Source organism: Porites lutea (assembly GCF_958299795.1).
Source record: "Porites lutea chromosome 5 unlocalized genomic scaffold, jaPorLute2.1 SUPER_5_unloc_2, whole genome shotgun sequence".
Classification (NCBI taxonomy): Eukaryota; Metazoa; Cnidaria; class Anthozoa; order Scleractinia; family Poritidae; genus Porites; species Porites lutea.
Genome location: NW_027332289.1, coordinates 372853 through 389112, shown reverse-complemented (window position 1 = coordinate 389112; position 16260 = coordinate 372853). Strand labels below are relative to the sequence as shown.

Sequence of the window (16260 nt, the reverse complement as noted above, 5' to 3'; positions counted from 1 at the left end):
ATTGTTGACATATTACTTAAAACTTCATGGACCTGCTTCTTCTGCAATATTGCCATCACTTACAGTGTATCTTGGGAACAAAAGTTTAATTATAGTATAATTGCCTCATATGAGGGAATCCAAGATAGTTTTAGATTCTGGATTCCACGCTGCGGATTCCGGAACCTTTTTCAGTGGACTACTTGGTTTCTGGATTCCAATTGTTTGACCTGTATTTCAGGTTTCAAAGCTCAGAATTTAGGATTCCACAACAAAAATTGCCCAAATTCTGGATTCCATAAGCAAAAATTTCCCGGATTCCAGAATCCCTTATCGGATGAATTTCAGGCTATTACATGGGGTGTTCATAAAAAAAAAAATCAGTGAAAGCAGGGTACCATGATCTAAATTCTAGCTACTCTATGTTTTCAGCACCATGGCAGTCACTGCCTTTACTCCCCTTGTAAATTTTGGAAAAGCCTTTGGAGAAAGTAGGCACTAGAGGATAAGGTTATTTTTGGCCTTAGCGGGGAATTAACACTTGCTTCTATTCTTGTTAAATTTCCAAGACCATTAATCTGAAGAGAACAACCAAATAAAAGATTACAGTATTTTTTAAAACAACAGGACAAATAAAGTTTCAGGAGTAGGCCAGGGGTGAGTCCTTGTTGATTACTGAATATTGGGAATGCAAATGTAGGTATTCTCAAATAGCATCATTAATGGCTTAACAGTAACGATGAACTTTCTTATACTTACTGAGCATTTTTTTTACTCCCGATTAGTTGCTCCCTCAGCATTTGTTTGTCCTTGCATTTCTCCTGCCTCTTCTTAGTTTTACAATGTCTGCTAACAGCATCTATGTACTAAGTACTAACGGCTGCTTTTCTTGGATCTACTCGTTACTACTTGATCGTCGCCGATGGAGCTATCTAGATGTCTTTCATGGTGGATAAGTGCAATTTCCTTTTCGTCGAACGGTCTATAAGTACAGTTCCCTCGAGGTCGAGCGATTATTTTATAAGTTCTTCGAGGACACATTCGTGCGATAAATTCGAACAAATAAGACTGGCCGATTCCTCCATACTCGACAGTCAACCCCGCAGAGAAGGAAAATTCGAAAACTCTTGATAAATATGGCGTTAAACGTATGAAGTAAAAGCTGATGGCAAATCGATGGCAATGGAACGTGGTAACGGTCGACGAAATTTGGATTTCAATTTTGTTGTGCCTCGTTCTCGAACGCTTATGCAGACTGTCGCTGACCAGCACCATTGAGGCGCAAGTGCTTGGGAAATCGGGCGCACGGTCTTTTGGCGATTTGGCGGGAGGAAGAGATTACCTATGTTGCTGGATTTTTTCTCAAGGATATTCGAAATTTAAAAGGTAAAGTCGATGTATTTTGCTTTGTATATCGTGCTTCTACTGCCACATCTATGTTATAACCGGGAATAAACTACATTTGCATCCATACATGAATGTGCACGCGTGTCGCGTGCGTATGATAGTGATCCAGCTGAAAAAAGTCTTGTTGAAAAATTTAAGTGGTGTTAAGTCAGCAAAATATGTAGTTTTGCAATGTTAAAATGCTAATTTATTGGTATTTGGCAGAAGTAGCTCAATATTAATTGCTTGAGTAATTTATACTTCCTCTGGCGCTATATTGACATATTGAGCGTAATACTAGCCTGCAAAGCAGGCGTATTTTGGGGCGAGATCCATGAATTGTTTTCAGGATAACGTTGTCCCGCCATCTTGGACGTTAATACTACCAGAGAGTTGGGACGAGTCAAAAAGTGTTTTTAAGGGAGAGGTAGATGGGTTTAAAATAGGGGAGGGGGAGGGGAGGGGAGGAAAAAATTCTTACAATAACATTCCCTGAAGGATTTAGGTAAACAACTTTTACCTGAAGTCCTGTCTGCGGCAAGTCATCCACGTTAAGTCTTCTCAACATTTCCTCTTCTTTTTCAGGCAGCGTGGACATTGAACCACTTTCTCCAGTAAATGCCAGCGACTTGCGCGATTTCTTGGGTTGTCTCATCCGAGATGACGTTTCGACTTCAGGTGAATTAACCCGCACTTGCTTCGCTTTTCTCCATGATGGACTCGCCTTCTCAGGAGTTGCAAGCGAACGTTTAGTACCAGATACTGTTGGAAGCGTTGCGGTTTTTACGATCTCAAACAAATTACCCAGAGTTAGAATTTTTCGCGCACAGTGGTTGCATACACGATCAGAATATTCTTGTGAATCTTCCAGCAAAACCAATCCTACTTGTTTGCAAACGTCCGCAAGCACAATTCCAAAGGAATCTTTGCGCTGTGACGGTTTGAAAAGATTTTGTGACGATGAGTAAAATTGTTTACCGCTGACGTTCCCAAACTTCACCTTAAAAGAGAATTTACAAATCCTACAGCTGTCGCTAGGACGCGTTTCCGACATAACTTTTACGCTTACATCGCTCGCTAGATTTCCCTAGAGTTGTCAATGCCCGGTAAAGTACCGTTCCTAGCCTGCAAAGCAGGCGTATTCCAAACACGTGCCAATGTTATTGTCGGAAGTAATTTGAGGCTACCGGAAAAGAAGTGAAATCGATTTTCATTGGCTGTGTTTGCATTTCCGGAAAAGTGGTCAGGCGCGACTAATTAGGGGGCGTTCGTTAATTTCATAGGCTTTGCTGGCAGGCGTTTTCTCCTCTCTCCTCCCCGCCCCTCCCCCCTTCCACCGCCCCTCCCCCTTAGTCTTTTTGGTTGCTTTTCAAGATGGCGGCCACGATCAAAGTACCTCCGAGTTTTCGTTAAAAAACGTAAAAAACGCCTGCTCTGCAGGCTAGCGTAATACCCGTACATGTACCATTGATTTTGACAGGGGTAGGGTGGAGCCTTTATTTTATATGCGTTACTGTCATTTTTCTGTTTTTTTTGTTGTCATGTTTTCATATACAAGGTTGTTTTGTTTATAATAATTTATGATGATACAGCTGTACAATGTAAGCTGAGTCCAAAGGTCAAAAATGCTAAAATGTGCCACATGTGTATTTATAATGTCCTTAAAGATAATGGCAACACAAATAACACAATTCATTTAATTTCACAATATTTTCAATAAAGGTAGAATTACCAGTTATTTTTAGTGGGTTTAGTGACTTTTTTGTACATTTGTTTCAGATTTTTCCTTGAGTGGTGCAGGAGTTATTTCCAATGTTCTTGAAATTGAGTTGCATCACCTGAACTCTCCAAAAGATAAAGAGGTCAATGAAATACAGGTTCAACATGGGGAAGTTGTTTGTGGTCTGTGCATGAAGAAATGCTACAGGGGTATTCCAGTGGGTGTCAATTTATTTACAGTAATCATTTTTCCTCTTCACAAGATAACAGAAGTGAAGCTTATATACTGAATGCTCCCATCCATCAATACCCCATCTGTTTGGGGTAAATGTCACAAAAAAGAAACCTCACGTGTACTTCCTTGTGTTATATTTTTAGCATCTTTACAATATTATTTTTCTTGTACTTTGTGCCGTGCCCTGCTAAGTAAATCCATGTCCCTTTCACAGTGTTCTGCGGGGAACATAATGTACTGAAATTGTGTGAAGCTATAGAACATTTGCACTCGTAGAGGTTTCCCCACAGAGATATAAAGAGTGACAACATTATTCTTACAGAGGTAAACAATATGTACCAACCAATGCTCATTGATTTTCGAAAGGCTATCTTGCTATCGGAAGCCCCTTCAAAACAGCAGTCCATGACTGCTCACTAGCACTGACATATAGATTCAGAAATATGCCTCAGATATTATGTTTTCACTTGGCATTAATAAGTCATGGCAAAAGTTGGTGGCAAAGTGAAAGTAGAAAGTCATTTTGTGGAAGGGCAAAGAAAATGCCTTCAGACAGATCCAAAGTTGAGATTTACTGTTTCATGTCTTCTGTCACTGCTCAAAACAAATTTTTAGCTGGAACCTTTTTTCTGTCAAGCAATTATAGAATATCATATTCCTATTTAAAAAGGAAAATCAAAAAGTTATCTTACTGTGTGAATTCCTATACTAAATAAATCTTTGAAAATTCGACTCATTTAGTGAAAAGGGTATAAAAATATTGAAGGTGTAAACCCCGTTGGTCTAAGAAGTTTAGGTTTACGCGAAGAAATGCACCATGTTAATGTTGTTGAGTGAAGGCTGATATAAATCTCGCCAGTCTGTTTGAGCAGTTTAAAAAGACAAATCATATTGAACTCAAAATCAGGGTTGTAAAGAGCAGCAAAGAAATTATTTGTTCATCTCTGTGCTGAGTTTCTATTCACAAATTATATGAAATACAAAGCAATTTCACCATTTGTTGTAGTATTGGCTGTTGGGCTTTCAAAATGTGGTTATTTTTAGGAGGCTCACCATCAAGATAGCGGTAAGAACGAAATTGTCAGTTTTGATGTGAAGTTCCTTGAATAAATGGCCATGAGGAAATTGTGTGCAAGTGAATAATCTCAACCCTGACTTTGAAATGCACAGAACTTTTTTTTTTGGACCAAATTTAAGGTACTGTGGGTGGCCTTGTTATTGTTAGCTTTTTAATAATAATATTATGATGTAGAAAAAATACAGTAAATTAATGATCTGACTACTGGACCTTTGTCCAGTAGATTTGTTGTGGTGTATTTACTTTATGTAAAGGGGAGGTAGTGTGGGCCCTCTGTAACTATATACAACAGTTACTGTGTCATTTTGAATTTTTAGTTTTAGTAATTGAAGATCCCTGCCCATTGTGCGACCCTAGGCTTTACTATTGTCAAATGACAGAAGAGGAATGCAACACATGCCCAGGTTATGTACCATTGACTCACTTCGAAGTGGTTATGTGATTTAGAATTGGACCGAAAAAAAGACCGGGGCCCAGTTGTTCCAAAGACCGATTAGCACTAACCCAGGGTTAGATTTTAACCCCGCGTTTCTTTTTTCTTTTAATCAAAAGCATTTTGTCAGATAATTTTCTCTTTTCTTTTTTAAGTATCAAATCACCAAATTGTACGCAAAAGGAATTATTCAAATGAATTTGTTTTTAAAACTTTCATATCTCAATTCATATTTCGTACAAACCTTGGTTATCTTAACCCAGCTTTGAACAACCCGCAGCCTGGAAGGATAAATGTTGCATGTTAATTTGTTTCACCGCCATAGTTTTTTCTTTATAGCTTTAACCTTATTATGATCCAAGGCCAACTCAGAGCTCCTGTAACCCAGTAGTGGTCTGTTCATTTTTTATGGGGGGGGGGGGGGGGGAGGCTTTGTCGGGTGGGATTTGACTGATAGCTACTGTATATGAAGACCCTCTCTTCATCAGAATTTTTTTTGGGAAGCCACAACCCAGCTCCTTGTATCCCAAGATCAAATAACCAGGATTTAGGTGAATTTTAGTCAGCAAAAATGCTATGACTTTTTTGGATTGAATGGGTAGTACTTAATGAACAGTAAAATTCAAAATCAACATTAAAATCAGTGAAACTCAAACTCAGGGTTGCAAACAACAGAGTAAGAAAAATTAGCCTTTCATAAATTTGTTGGCTGAGTTAATGTTCAAATAAAATTGTGTAGTATGTAGTATTGGCTGTTGGGTTTTCAAAATGTGGTCATTTTTAGGAAGCCTACCATCGAGATGCGGTCATCTCTAGGTGGGCAGTCAAAACTACAACAAATACCGGTTAAAGTTAAATTGTTGGTTTTAATTTGAATTAAGTTTGTTGGTTAAATGACCATGAGGAAATTGTGTACAAGTGAATAATCACAACCCTGAGTTTGAAATCCACAAAACGTTTTATTTTGGACCAAATTTGATTCGTTCTGTAAAAAGACTAACAGAAAAAATTTGTGACTGTAAAATTGTCAAAAAAAGTAACTGGTTTCTGATTACTTTATATTAAAATGACAGTGCATATAAAACAGTTAACAGGAAAGATGCATGTAGGGGGTTGGACCTCTGGGCGGAGTCTCACAGCGTGTACAAAATTTTATTGTAACAATGTAATGTTACAGTTGAGATTGGAAATTTACATTAGTCACAAAACGAATCAAACATATAGGAAATGTCACATGCACATCACCTTTGACTGTCAGCAAATGTTATGCAGTTCACTATATTTGCTCCCCTTGCAAATATGGATAATTATAATACAAATGTTCAAATTTATGAAACAGCCAAATGTGTAGAAATTTATTGTTTTTGCTCTTAAGGCAAATACGAGTAAACCACATGCAAAAGTGTTCTTTTGGTATCCTGGAAAAACAAGAGCAAACACCAGTGCAAATTAGGGGTTTTGCAATATTTTTGCCTGCATTTGAAGTACAGTGAAAACTGTCATTTTTGCAAAGGATGTAAATTTGAGTAAATTGGTAGAAATGTTGAAGATTTGCCCATGCTGCAAATATGTATCAAATTTGTATCAAACCATTACATTTACTTGACTTTTGCGTATCAATACCTATCTAGCAAATATATGTATTTGCCCACACTTTAGCCGACAGCGCAAATGTAATGCAAATTTGGAGCTCCAAATTTACCACATATTTGCACCTTTCGCAAACATTAGTAAATCCGTTTTTTCGTCCAGTGTCTATTGCTTTCATAAGTATGAAACTATGAGTTTACCGGCACAATAAACCATAGGTTTTTAACCAATCAGAACGCGCGTACTATCTTTGTTATTTTACGATTCGAAATAGCAACTTGATTACAGCGAATGAAGATGTTGCGAATAGTTATATTGACGCTTATATGTATCTTCATTTGTTGTGCCTTTGCTGGAGACAGTTACTAGGAATCTAAACCTAGAAATGAGAATTCCAAAAGCGAGGTAAGCGGTAATAATAATCGAGTGACAAAACATCGTAGGAAACCGTCACATTCACGGACTAAAAGAAAATTGCTTATAATTATTCGGATCTAGGAAGCACTTTGGAAAAAGTTAAACAACCTAAAACCCTTATTTAGCTGCAATGAAGAGCATTGCATTTCAAAAGAGGTCAAAGAAATGCTCTTGCATCAAAGGGCAATAATCATGCCGACCAAAAACAATAACCGCAGTAAATCAATATGTGTGTCATAACCTCTCAGTATGAAATATAAGCGGCAAAGATCACATTTGCTCAGCCAAAACGTTTTCCTCCAAGGCATAATCTACCCACTACAGAAAAAATTCATTGGAATAAGCAGCATTTTGGCATGAGGTAAAAGTCCTGTGTTGCCTATTTACACTAAAATGATTTTTTTCATTTAGTTTTTATTCAGTTTATTTGAGAAGTAAAATTTTGCTTTAAATCTGACGTTTTATAATAATAATAAAATTGACAAAAATCATCCGCTAACTTGTGTGAAAGCCATTCCTATTTTTCTTTCGGAATCATTTGCGGTCCACTTTGGGGATCACTTGCGGTCGAGGATCATTTGCCGTCAATTTTGGGGATCATTTGCGGTCTCGGGATCAATTGTGGTTGGGAATCATTTGCGGTTCCCTACAGTCCTCCTTAATAGGCATTCCTCCTTTTAGCAAAAATATTTAAATAAGCGTCCGGGCGCTTATTCGAGGAAGTACGATAATTGATAATTGCAAAACCAACCAGTGGCTCAGAAGTACAAGACTGAAAACTGAGACAGAGTGTCTGATAAATGCATGCAGCCCAGGACCAGAACCTCCTTACCAAGTCTGACTTGGCAAGAATTGTGAAGGATATGACACCAAAGTCTACGCAGGATAAGTAACAAGCAAGAAGAAACGGTAGATCATACACTGGATGTCTCGAACTTCCAAACTTGAATTTTTAATGACGTACAATTTTAATGAGGCGACTGCGTATATCCTTTGAAACAAGAGAGGATAAAGGGAACAGAGAAGGCCTCCCCCATACACACCCTATTCCATAGGTAATTCGTCTCGAGTTATTTTTAGAATCGGGATAAAGTTACCTCGCGCGATGCGTGCATGTGTCGTGGAGGTTTTGCATGACTAAACGCCGTGCAAAACATGTCGGGCGAAAGGCAATGAAAGAGTAAAGAGATCGAGAGCATTCCTGAATATTGAAGCGAAATGAGTCGGCGATCACCTGGGAAAAGGGAATCGCTGGACTCTTTGACAACCCTTGAAATCAGTTTAACTCGAAGTTGTCGTAACCTCAGTGCTTTAATAAAATGAGAAATTTCGCCGGTCTCTTGAAACCGGTCGTTTGTACAATAAAGCAAGTAGGACGCCAAGTGCTATTTTTTTTTAATAATAAAAGACTTATAAAAGAATAAATATCAAACCAGAAATTGCTCTCTTGAAACTGTAAATTATAAATGATCCTGAGAGAATATTCAGTGTGTTAGGGATTTCCCTGCCGTACTGTTAGCTCTATACAAGAGAGGAAGGGCGATTCTTTTTTAATTTCCGTTTCGCTGACACAGCTTTAGCAGAAATCTCTCTTTAGTCGTTTTCGTCGACAAAACGAATAGCAATATCGCTCTCCGCGTCTTCCGCCATTTTTTCTACGTCAATTCGTGAAGGACGCGTGGCTCTGAGCGTGGTTCATCCACGCGGAACACATTCGCGCTATGTGATTGGCTGTTGTCTAATCCTCCTTGGGATCTGTGGTCTTAAAAATAACTCAAGACGAATTACCTATGGAAAAGGGTGTGTCAGCATTTACAAAATCAAAGTACCGAAGAGGTGTTATAAATACAAGCCTGAGACGGTCACCGAAATTGAGTAAGTTATAATCCTTTGGAATACACAGATTTAGTACGTACTAAAACAGTGGATAGTGTTTTTTGCGCGCTCTGATTGGCTACTCAATCAGTGAATATCCAACGGTATTTACTGATTCACCTCCATTTCCTCCAAGCGAGCTATGCCAAACTCGCGTATGTTACGAGCAAAATTGCTTCCCGGTTTGCTGCCATAACAAAAAAAGAAATTTCACAAATAAGCAAGCAAGCTGTTCCCGAAATACACGAAGTTCGGTTTGGAAGTTTTAACAGGTATAAAGCTTTGTCTTTTTGACTTGAATTTATCGATGAAACCGGTGAAAAAGTTTTTTGTTTACAAATGCAAATTAAGCTTAAGTCTTGCGTTACTTTATTAAGTTGACTTGTTCATAAATAAGCTTAAAACTAAATTTAATAATCTTTTTTACAGAATGAATAACAACTCCTTGTGAAGAAATTTCCCTGCATGAGCTAAACAAATGCCTTCAAAAGTTTTTTTTGTCCGCAAGAAAAAGCGACGGCTGCGGCCGTTCTGTCACTGCGCGCCAAAATTGTAATCGTTGGTAACATTAAATGAGTTAAAAATCATCATTTTTGGAGCTCAATTATGTCACTGTTTTAGTATATACTAAAACAATTATTCACCTCAGTGTCGGTGGCGAGTGGTGGATGCCACCTCGACTTCGGTGAATAATTGTTATATATAAGGATGGAGAGTTGTCAGCGAACACGCCTGATATAGGTAGTTAGCCTGCGAGCAAGCTCTCCTATTTGGGCGAGTGAAAGCCCCTCGCTCGCGCGTTCTCGCGAGGCTCCCTTCGCTTGCCCAAATAGGACAGCTTGCTCGCAGGCTAATAGGTAGTGGTCAAGGATCCCGCCAACCGATGTGCAAGCTTATCGATGTGTCAGTACGATCCGATCAAAACACCTCGTCACTGAAATATCTCGAAATACAAAGACCTTGAGATCGAAATCACGAAAATACGGAGAGTGAAAACAGAGATTGTGCCAGTTATTGTTGGTGAGCTGGTCCTCATAAGTAAGGGAATGGAACATAATTTAGGAAAGATCTCTGGAGCTATTAACATCAATGAGCTGCAAAAGATCAGGCTTAGAAACATCCAGCGCTCATGCTAGGAAGATTTCTGTTCATCACGTAAAATATCCCTCCAGCACCTTAGGACAAAGGAATGGGCCCGGGTCTAGCAGAGTACAAGAAGCAATTTACAGCACTAGCACTGTGTAAAAGGGGAAATTCTGCTTGTTTTTTAGTGGAAATTACGTTGACTTGGGAAGGAAATAAATTATGGTAGAAAAGGTATGAACATAAACCAGTTAATTCGCTAATGGGATCAAAGGCACCTTGTCGTGGTGGTGGACTATCTTGTGTTTTTTTACTAATTATTCTATTCTTTTTAAAATTTTAACAACCCCCAAATCCAATATTTTCCAATTTTTCCAAAATGTTTAACATCCCCCTCCCATTTTCATACATTAAAAACATTTGGAAAATCATCCAAACATTCTCAAAAAAAATATTGCACCATAGGACTCCAACTTAACTTAAATGGAGTCATTTTCAACTCGTGGGTACGCGCGAGCGTACCACGAGTTATTGCAGGGACGGGGATATGCAAATGAGTCACTCGCTCACTCGTAGTAGACGCACTTCGTAATTAATCGGGTCCGAACTCGAGAGCGCGAAGATCTATCGTTTTCAAAGAAGCACGCGCTCGCCGAAGTTCGGTGGCATCAAATTCCTCGCTGAGAGCGTGCATCGTGCGCTACAGCACGGTTAGAGGATAGAGGTCTTACCAAATTGAAGACACGCAGGAATCTTTCAGATTAATACCATTCAAGCGCCTTTGACTCGCCCAGGCGTTAAACTTGACGAGAAGATGAGCATTTGCTCTTCGACTCCTTCAACTTCGACGCTGGCTTGATCTCTTACCTTGTAGTAATCTAGTAGGTTATGTGTATGAATGAATGTATGGTAAATAAAGGCACTTCTTTTTCTTCTTAAGGACTCCCCAAGATCACGGTGGGAAATGGATGTGATTTTGAGCATTAGCTTTAAAATGACAGCGGAAATCGAGATCAGAAAACATAAGGTCATGTTTTGCGTCCTATTTCGCGGAGGAGTCGTATCGGCTTTGTATCGCATATGTTCTTTCATTGCCATGAAATGCGTTTACATTGTTCTTTACTGTCAGTAGCCTGGATTCAATTAGTCTTAATTTCATCCGATTGCTTCGAGTCGTTTTTTCAATTGGGTAAGTATGGCTCGATCGTTTGCCGGCGGAAGTTCCATGGAAAAGGCATTAAATTTGAGACTTTTCACAAAAATACGTGATCATCCTCAATGGCGTAGTGGCTATGTGAAGTCGGATCAACCCTAAGGTACTGGGTTCAAAATCTGCTAAGGACCTTCTTTTTTCCATCTTCCTTTTTTTTTTCTTTTTTGTTTTGTTTTGTTTTGCCTTGTTTTTAAATATATACCTAAATAACTGTTAATCAAGTGCAATAAACATCAAGAAAAGTATTGTGTTTCCAGAACAAGGATAGTATATTTATAATTTGAATTTCTATCATTTCCTAAAATTTACTCTGGGAAAACCAGAGGTGATAACTAATTGATTATTTTCTAAACAACGTACCCAGGAGTTGACGATAGTCTTTCTTTGATTTGATTTCCAATGAAATCCTGGCTACATTGTAGTTATTAAATATAAAGAAAAAAGGGACGGAAATCAACAAAAAACAATGCTTTTAAACAGACTGCCCCCTTAAATTGCCACGCTTGAAAAATAGACCAATTTCTGTATATTAAAATTCATACTTGGCTCCAAGGCTTAGCAAAATAAAACAAAAGAAATCACCGTGAGGCTAAGCCATGAATAAAACAAGAATGAATTTCAATATAATATCGAAATTGCTCTTTTTCCCCACATTTTCATGTTATACACTCGAAGTCTGGGAAATAATTTAGAACATTGAGCTCGGTGCAAGTGCATCTTTTTTAGCCAACTCAGCATGGTTACTTACAAGTAAACTGGCATTATTTAAGCCACCTTAGAAATCTTACAGTTTAGACTTGTGTGTAACTAATTAATCGAGGAGGGGATGGGAAATTGGAGCAGAGAGGTGCAGCAGGGCTACAAACCCAACTACGAGGATTATTGGATGAGATTTAGAAAATAGCTAAGTAAGTAATTAAATAATTAAGCAACAGTTTCATAATGCAGTTATTGTAAAATAGATTCTCGTTATCCATTGCCGGAATGGAGCGCATTCGTTCAATCTTGGAGGTGGAACAGTTAGAGCCATTTATACCAGGAAAAAAAAAGGACGCGTCCACAATAAGACACGAACTTCACCGTATAAACGGCACAATTCGTCTGAAATAAGAAGCGACTTAGCCAAGAGAAAAACAGGTGTTAAGGGCTATTCTTAGATAAGTCGGGTCTTATCTTATTTCAGACAAAATGTGTCATTTATACGGTAAAGTTTTGGCTTCCAGTTACCCACAGAATAGAATTCAAGATAGCAATGCTAGTTCACAAATGTATCTACGGCGTCGCACCACAATATCTTTTAGACTAAATAAAAATCAAAGAGAGCTCGCGGTATCAGTTGAGATCATACCGGGGCATACTCCTAATGGACAATACCTATAGAACAAAAAAGACACTCGGGGATAGGGCGTTTGAAAATGCTGCGCCCAAAGTATGGAACCGACTCCCTCTAGAAATTAGACAATGTCAATCATTGAACATTTTTAAAGTTTTACTAAAGACACATCTTTTTAAACTAGCTTTTTATTAGTTCTTTTATTAACTCATATTTTACTTTTATTGTTTTCCGAAAATTGTAAATTATTATTATTATTATCATTATTTGGATTAGCCATTTATTACTTTAAGATTTTAGTGTTGTAATGCGCATTCGATCATATCTTTATCGCATGCTAAACTGCGCAATATAAAAAATAAACATTATTATTATTTATTTTAAAGTTCGCGTCTTATTTAGGGCGCGTCTTATGAAAGAAGAGGCTTATTTCTCCCCGTATAGATAGCCTTAAATGTAAAGTTGTTACCTTTTCCTACTTACTAGAAATTTCTTGAGCGAAGAATAGTATTTCAAATCCTGTCTTGTTCTCGAGCAGCCAGTCCGTTTGGAACGTTAATACAACGTAGTTTCCTGATACAAGAAGGTCTCTTCCATTGAGCTGGTCACTGCAGTATCGAACTTCGGTGATGCCATTCGTTATTTTCAAATAATCCATCCTACATTCAAGAAAATCTCTATCAATACAAGTTGCTGTACAGTAACAAATATCTCTCCCCCTCATTCTCCTCGCTAGATTACAAAATACGGGTTTTTCAGACTGGTTCTCGAGATTGATAAAAAATCCACCAATCAGGGCTAAAGGGACGGTAGCTGACGTAAACGTATACTTGATGAAAGTGAGATTAGATTGGTGGTTGGTGGTTGATTAGATTGGACTAAACTTACAAAAAGCTATTTGAGAATGTTTTTGCACGCCTTCACGTTTTTGACCCTCAATATCAAAATTAAAGTTCAGAAAAAACAAGCTAAACGTATTTCATTTCCTAAACAACAAAACAGCAAAGAGAAAAGCGACTTGAGTTTTTCAAATATTTTGGACGGACAAGCCGTCTTTCTTCAGGGGATTTAACCCATTCGCTCCTGGAGATTTTGCCAAAAAACGCCTTTTAAAGCTAGTCGAGTGGTTTTCTGGTCACTATCGTGCTATAAAGAGCTAAAACTTACCACAAACCGGTTTACAGGTCGTACACTACACGGCCTTCTGATCCAGATGCAAAATATCAGCTTGCGAAGTTCGGGCATGCGCAGAAAGCAAAATTTCGCTTTCTCTCCTCCCCTCTTTTTTCGCTTTTCTTGCCTCATTTTTTTTTCTGTCTTGCTGGGCATTTAGTAGGCTTCATTTTGGTGGGAATAGTTTTTAGGAAAGCTTTTAGGATCTTAGGATTAGGTGAAAGGAAAGGTAGGTGGGTAATGGAACAAGATTTTCATGGAGATTTTCAGGTCAATGTTGCATGGTTTTTTGCCTCTTTCTCCGGTGTCCTTGACTGAATTGTGCTCATTCTGGTATGGTTTGAAAGATCTCTTCACTCTGCACAAGTTAAGGGACAAAGTTGTCCTTGACCGCTAAAACTGATGACGTCACAAAGAGTAGAAAGGATGTGGATCCGCACGGGCGGTTCAGGGGCGAATGGGTTAATGAAGAATCGGAAAGTCAACTTTCTGATTCTTCATTAAATCTCCTGAAGAAGGACGGCTTGTCCGTCCGAAATATCGGGAAAATTCAAGACACTTTTCTGTTTGCTGTTTTGTTGTTTAGGAATACATACGTTTAGCTTGTCTTTTCTGAACTTATGTTTATATTTTTGTCTCAGATAAAAGAGCAGAATTTGGCTGTCGTCATTTAAATATAAAACGTATTTATTCTCACCTGCATTCTGAATCTGACGCCAGGTCAAAACTTTGAAACTTGAGTCTCATCTCCTTACCATACGGAATCGAAGTATTGTAGACGCAACTCATGCTGGCTGCATAGAAGCCATCTGAGTATGCAGGACTTTTCAATGTATTGTTCACTACTGTCCCACATGAAACTGAAATGTAAGCGATGGATTTCAAGACCGTTTGTTCTCTTAACTTAATTCTAGATACACGTATATACACAAGTAACCCATCTCACACAGGAAATGGACAGTCATGCAACCCCACTGCTTGGAATGATCAAAGTTTATTTCTATATTGTATTGAATTTCCCTTCAAAGCCAAAAAAAGCATATGTAAAGTTTGGTTTGCCTTTGCTCCGACGTAAAAAACCCATACAAGATGGTTGCCTGAGCGTCTCTTGGGCTTAAAATGTGCTATTAAAGTTGCTTAAAAAGATTAAGAGCCATTTTCTGAGAAAATCGAGAATCGCAAGACACTCGTCAAAAAATCGAATTTTTTTTTATTTTGCCAAAACATCCCTTTTAGTGACCTAATTTAAGGAAAAATAGTTTTGGGTTCAAACGATTCATTTTAAAGGAGAAATTAAAAAAAAGTTTAAAAAATCGATTTTATTCCTGTTTTTCGAACAAAACACGGCAGGATGCAATGGCAACTTCGAGAGAAGGGTGAACGCGTAAGAAACATTCCCTGACACTGAAACTTCACCGAATTATTATTTTGTTCTTACTCTTGAAAACCTTAGAAGAAAAATTGAAAAACAATGTCTTATATTTTTATAATCGACAAGTCTAAAGAGGTCATATTTGTGACGTTAGACATGCTAGAAAACGAAGGCCAACTTTGACTATTAAAAAAGGCCTCTGGTATATGCCGCTTGATCATAAAATCAATATAAAATGGAACCTTGGCTTTTGTACTAACTTACTGGAAAGTTTTAGCTCTGGAAATCAAATATCATCCTGACACCAAAGCAAGCGGTGAGAGCAATTGAATTGGGAAATTTATGCAAATTAGACGGCTTGCGGACGGTTGTCAAACTAAAAGAAAGGTTTTACATGAAAGGATTACTCACCATTGCTTGTAACACGTTTTTACGGCAAGGAAAGTTATTTCCAACTTCTGTTGCGTCGGTTTGAGTCACAAAATCCATAATTTTAAGCCAAAAGGTCCAAAAGACAAACGCACGTTTGCCCAGCGACTGCGCCAGAATCCGGCCGTGAATCGAAATAAAGTCACAACACGTCACTGCGGTCCTTTAGAAGCAAGAGTTGCAAGAGTTTTTACTTCAGTCAGGAGGCCAAAAGATTGAAAATTCATCGCAAACTAATGACTTCGATTTTGAAAACCTTTCATCACTTCAATCGTTCGCCGGCTGATAATAAACATCACACAAGATCGTATGACCTTTGGCGTGTGACCGGAAATCGGTCACACCCTCAAGTCACGTTAGCATACTGTCACCAATTTTAATACGATTTTTCACGTTTGCTTTCGACAAAAAATAGACTCATCGAAATAAAATCAGGCCTGCTTTATTTATTTATTTTTTAATTTCTTTTATAGCCTGCAGAACTTGTTCCCCATGCATCGCGCGTGTCTCGCGCCCCCAGTCCGCTTCGCAGTGCTAGCGTGAAAAGCGCAAAAAACTGAAATTGACTCCTGTTCTGCAGTTGATTTCTTTTATAGACACCTTCTAGGCATTGACAGGCTGTGAAAAAAGTGTATTTTTATTATTATTATTTTTTGAAGTGCTACATCATTTTCCTATAAATTTCAAACGTGACTGCTAAAAGACTGTTTGGAACCCATGGATGGAGAAATTAGCTGTGCCGGAGAGAAGGTCAACCTCCCAGCCGAGCCAACTTTTGCGAGCGTTTATATGAGGAAAAAACTGACCACTTTGTCCGAGTCAACAGTGCTTGCGCATGCTGTCTTTGTCTAGCCTTGACCGTGTTGTCCCAACTACAATCGGCGACAAAATTGTTAAGACAAATAGGGTGACTTCGGAGAACAAACGAATCCGCACCCTCCCCTG

General features: G+C 38.4%; 1 long non-coding RNA gene across 1 annotated transcript; it reads left to right on the top strand.

Annotated features, from left to right (window-relative positions):
- The first annotated feature begins 1272 nt into the window (after positions 1-1272).
- On the top strand, positions 1273-3783 carry LOC140925407 (uncharacterized). Its single transcript, XR_012164396.1, has 2 exons — positions 1273-1365; positions 3145-3783. It is a non-coding gene; the product is annotated as an uncharacterized lncRNA (long non-coding RNA).
- The last annotated feature ends 12477 nt before the right edge of the window (positions 3784-16260 follow it).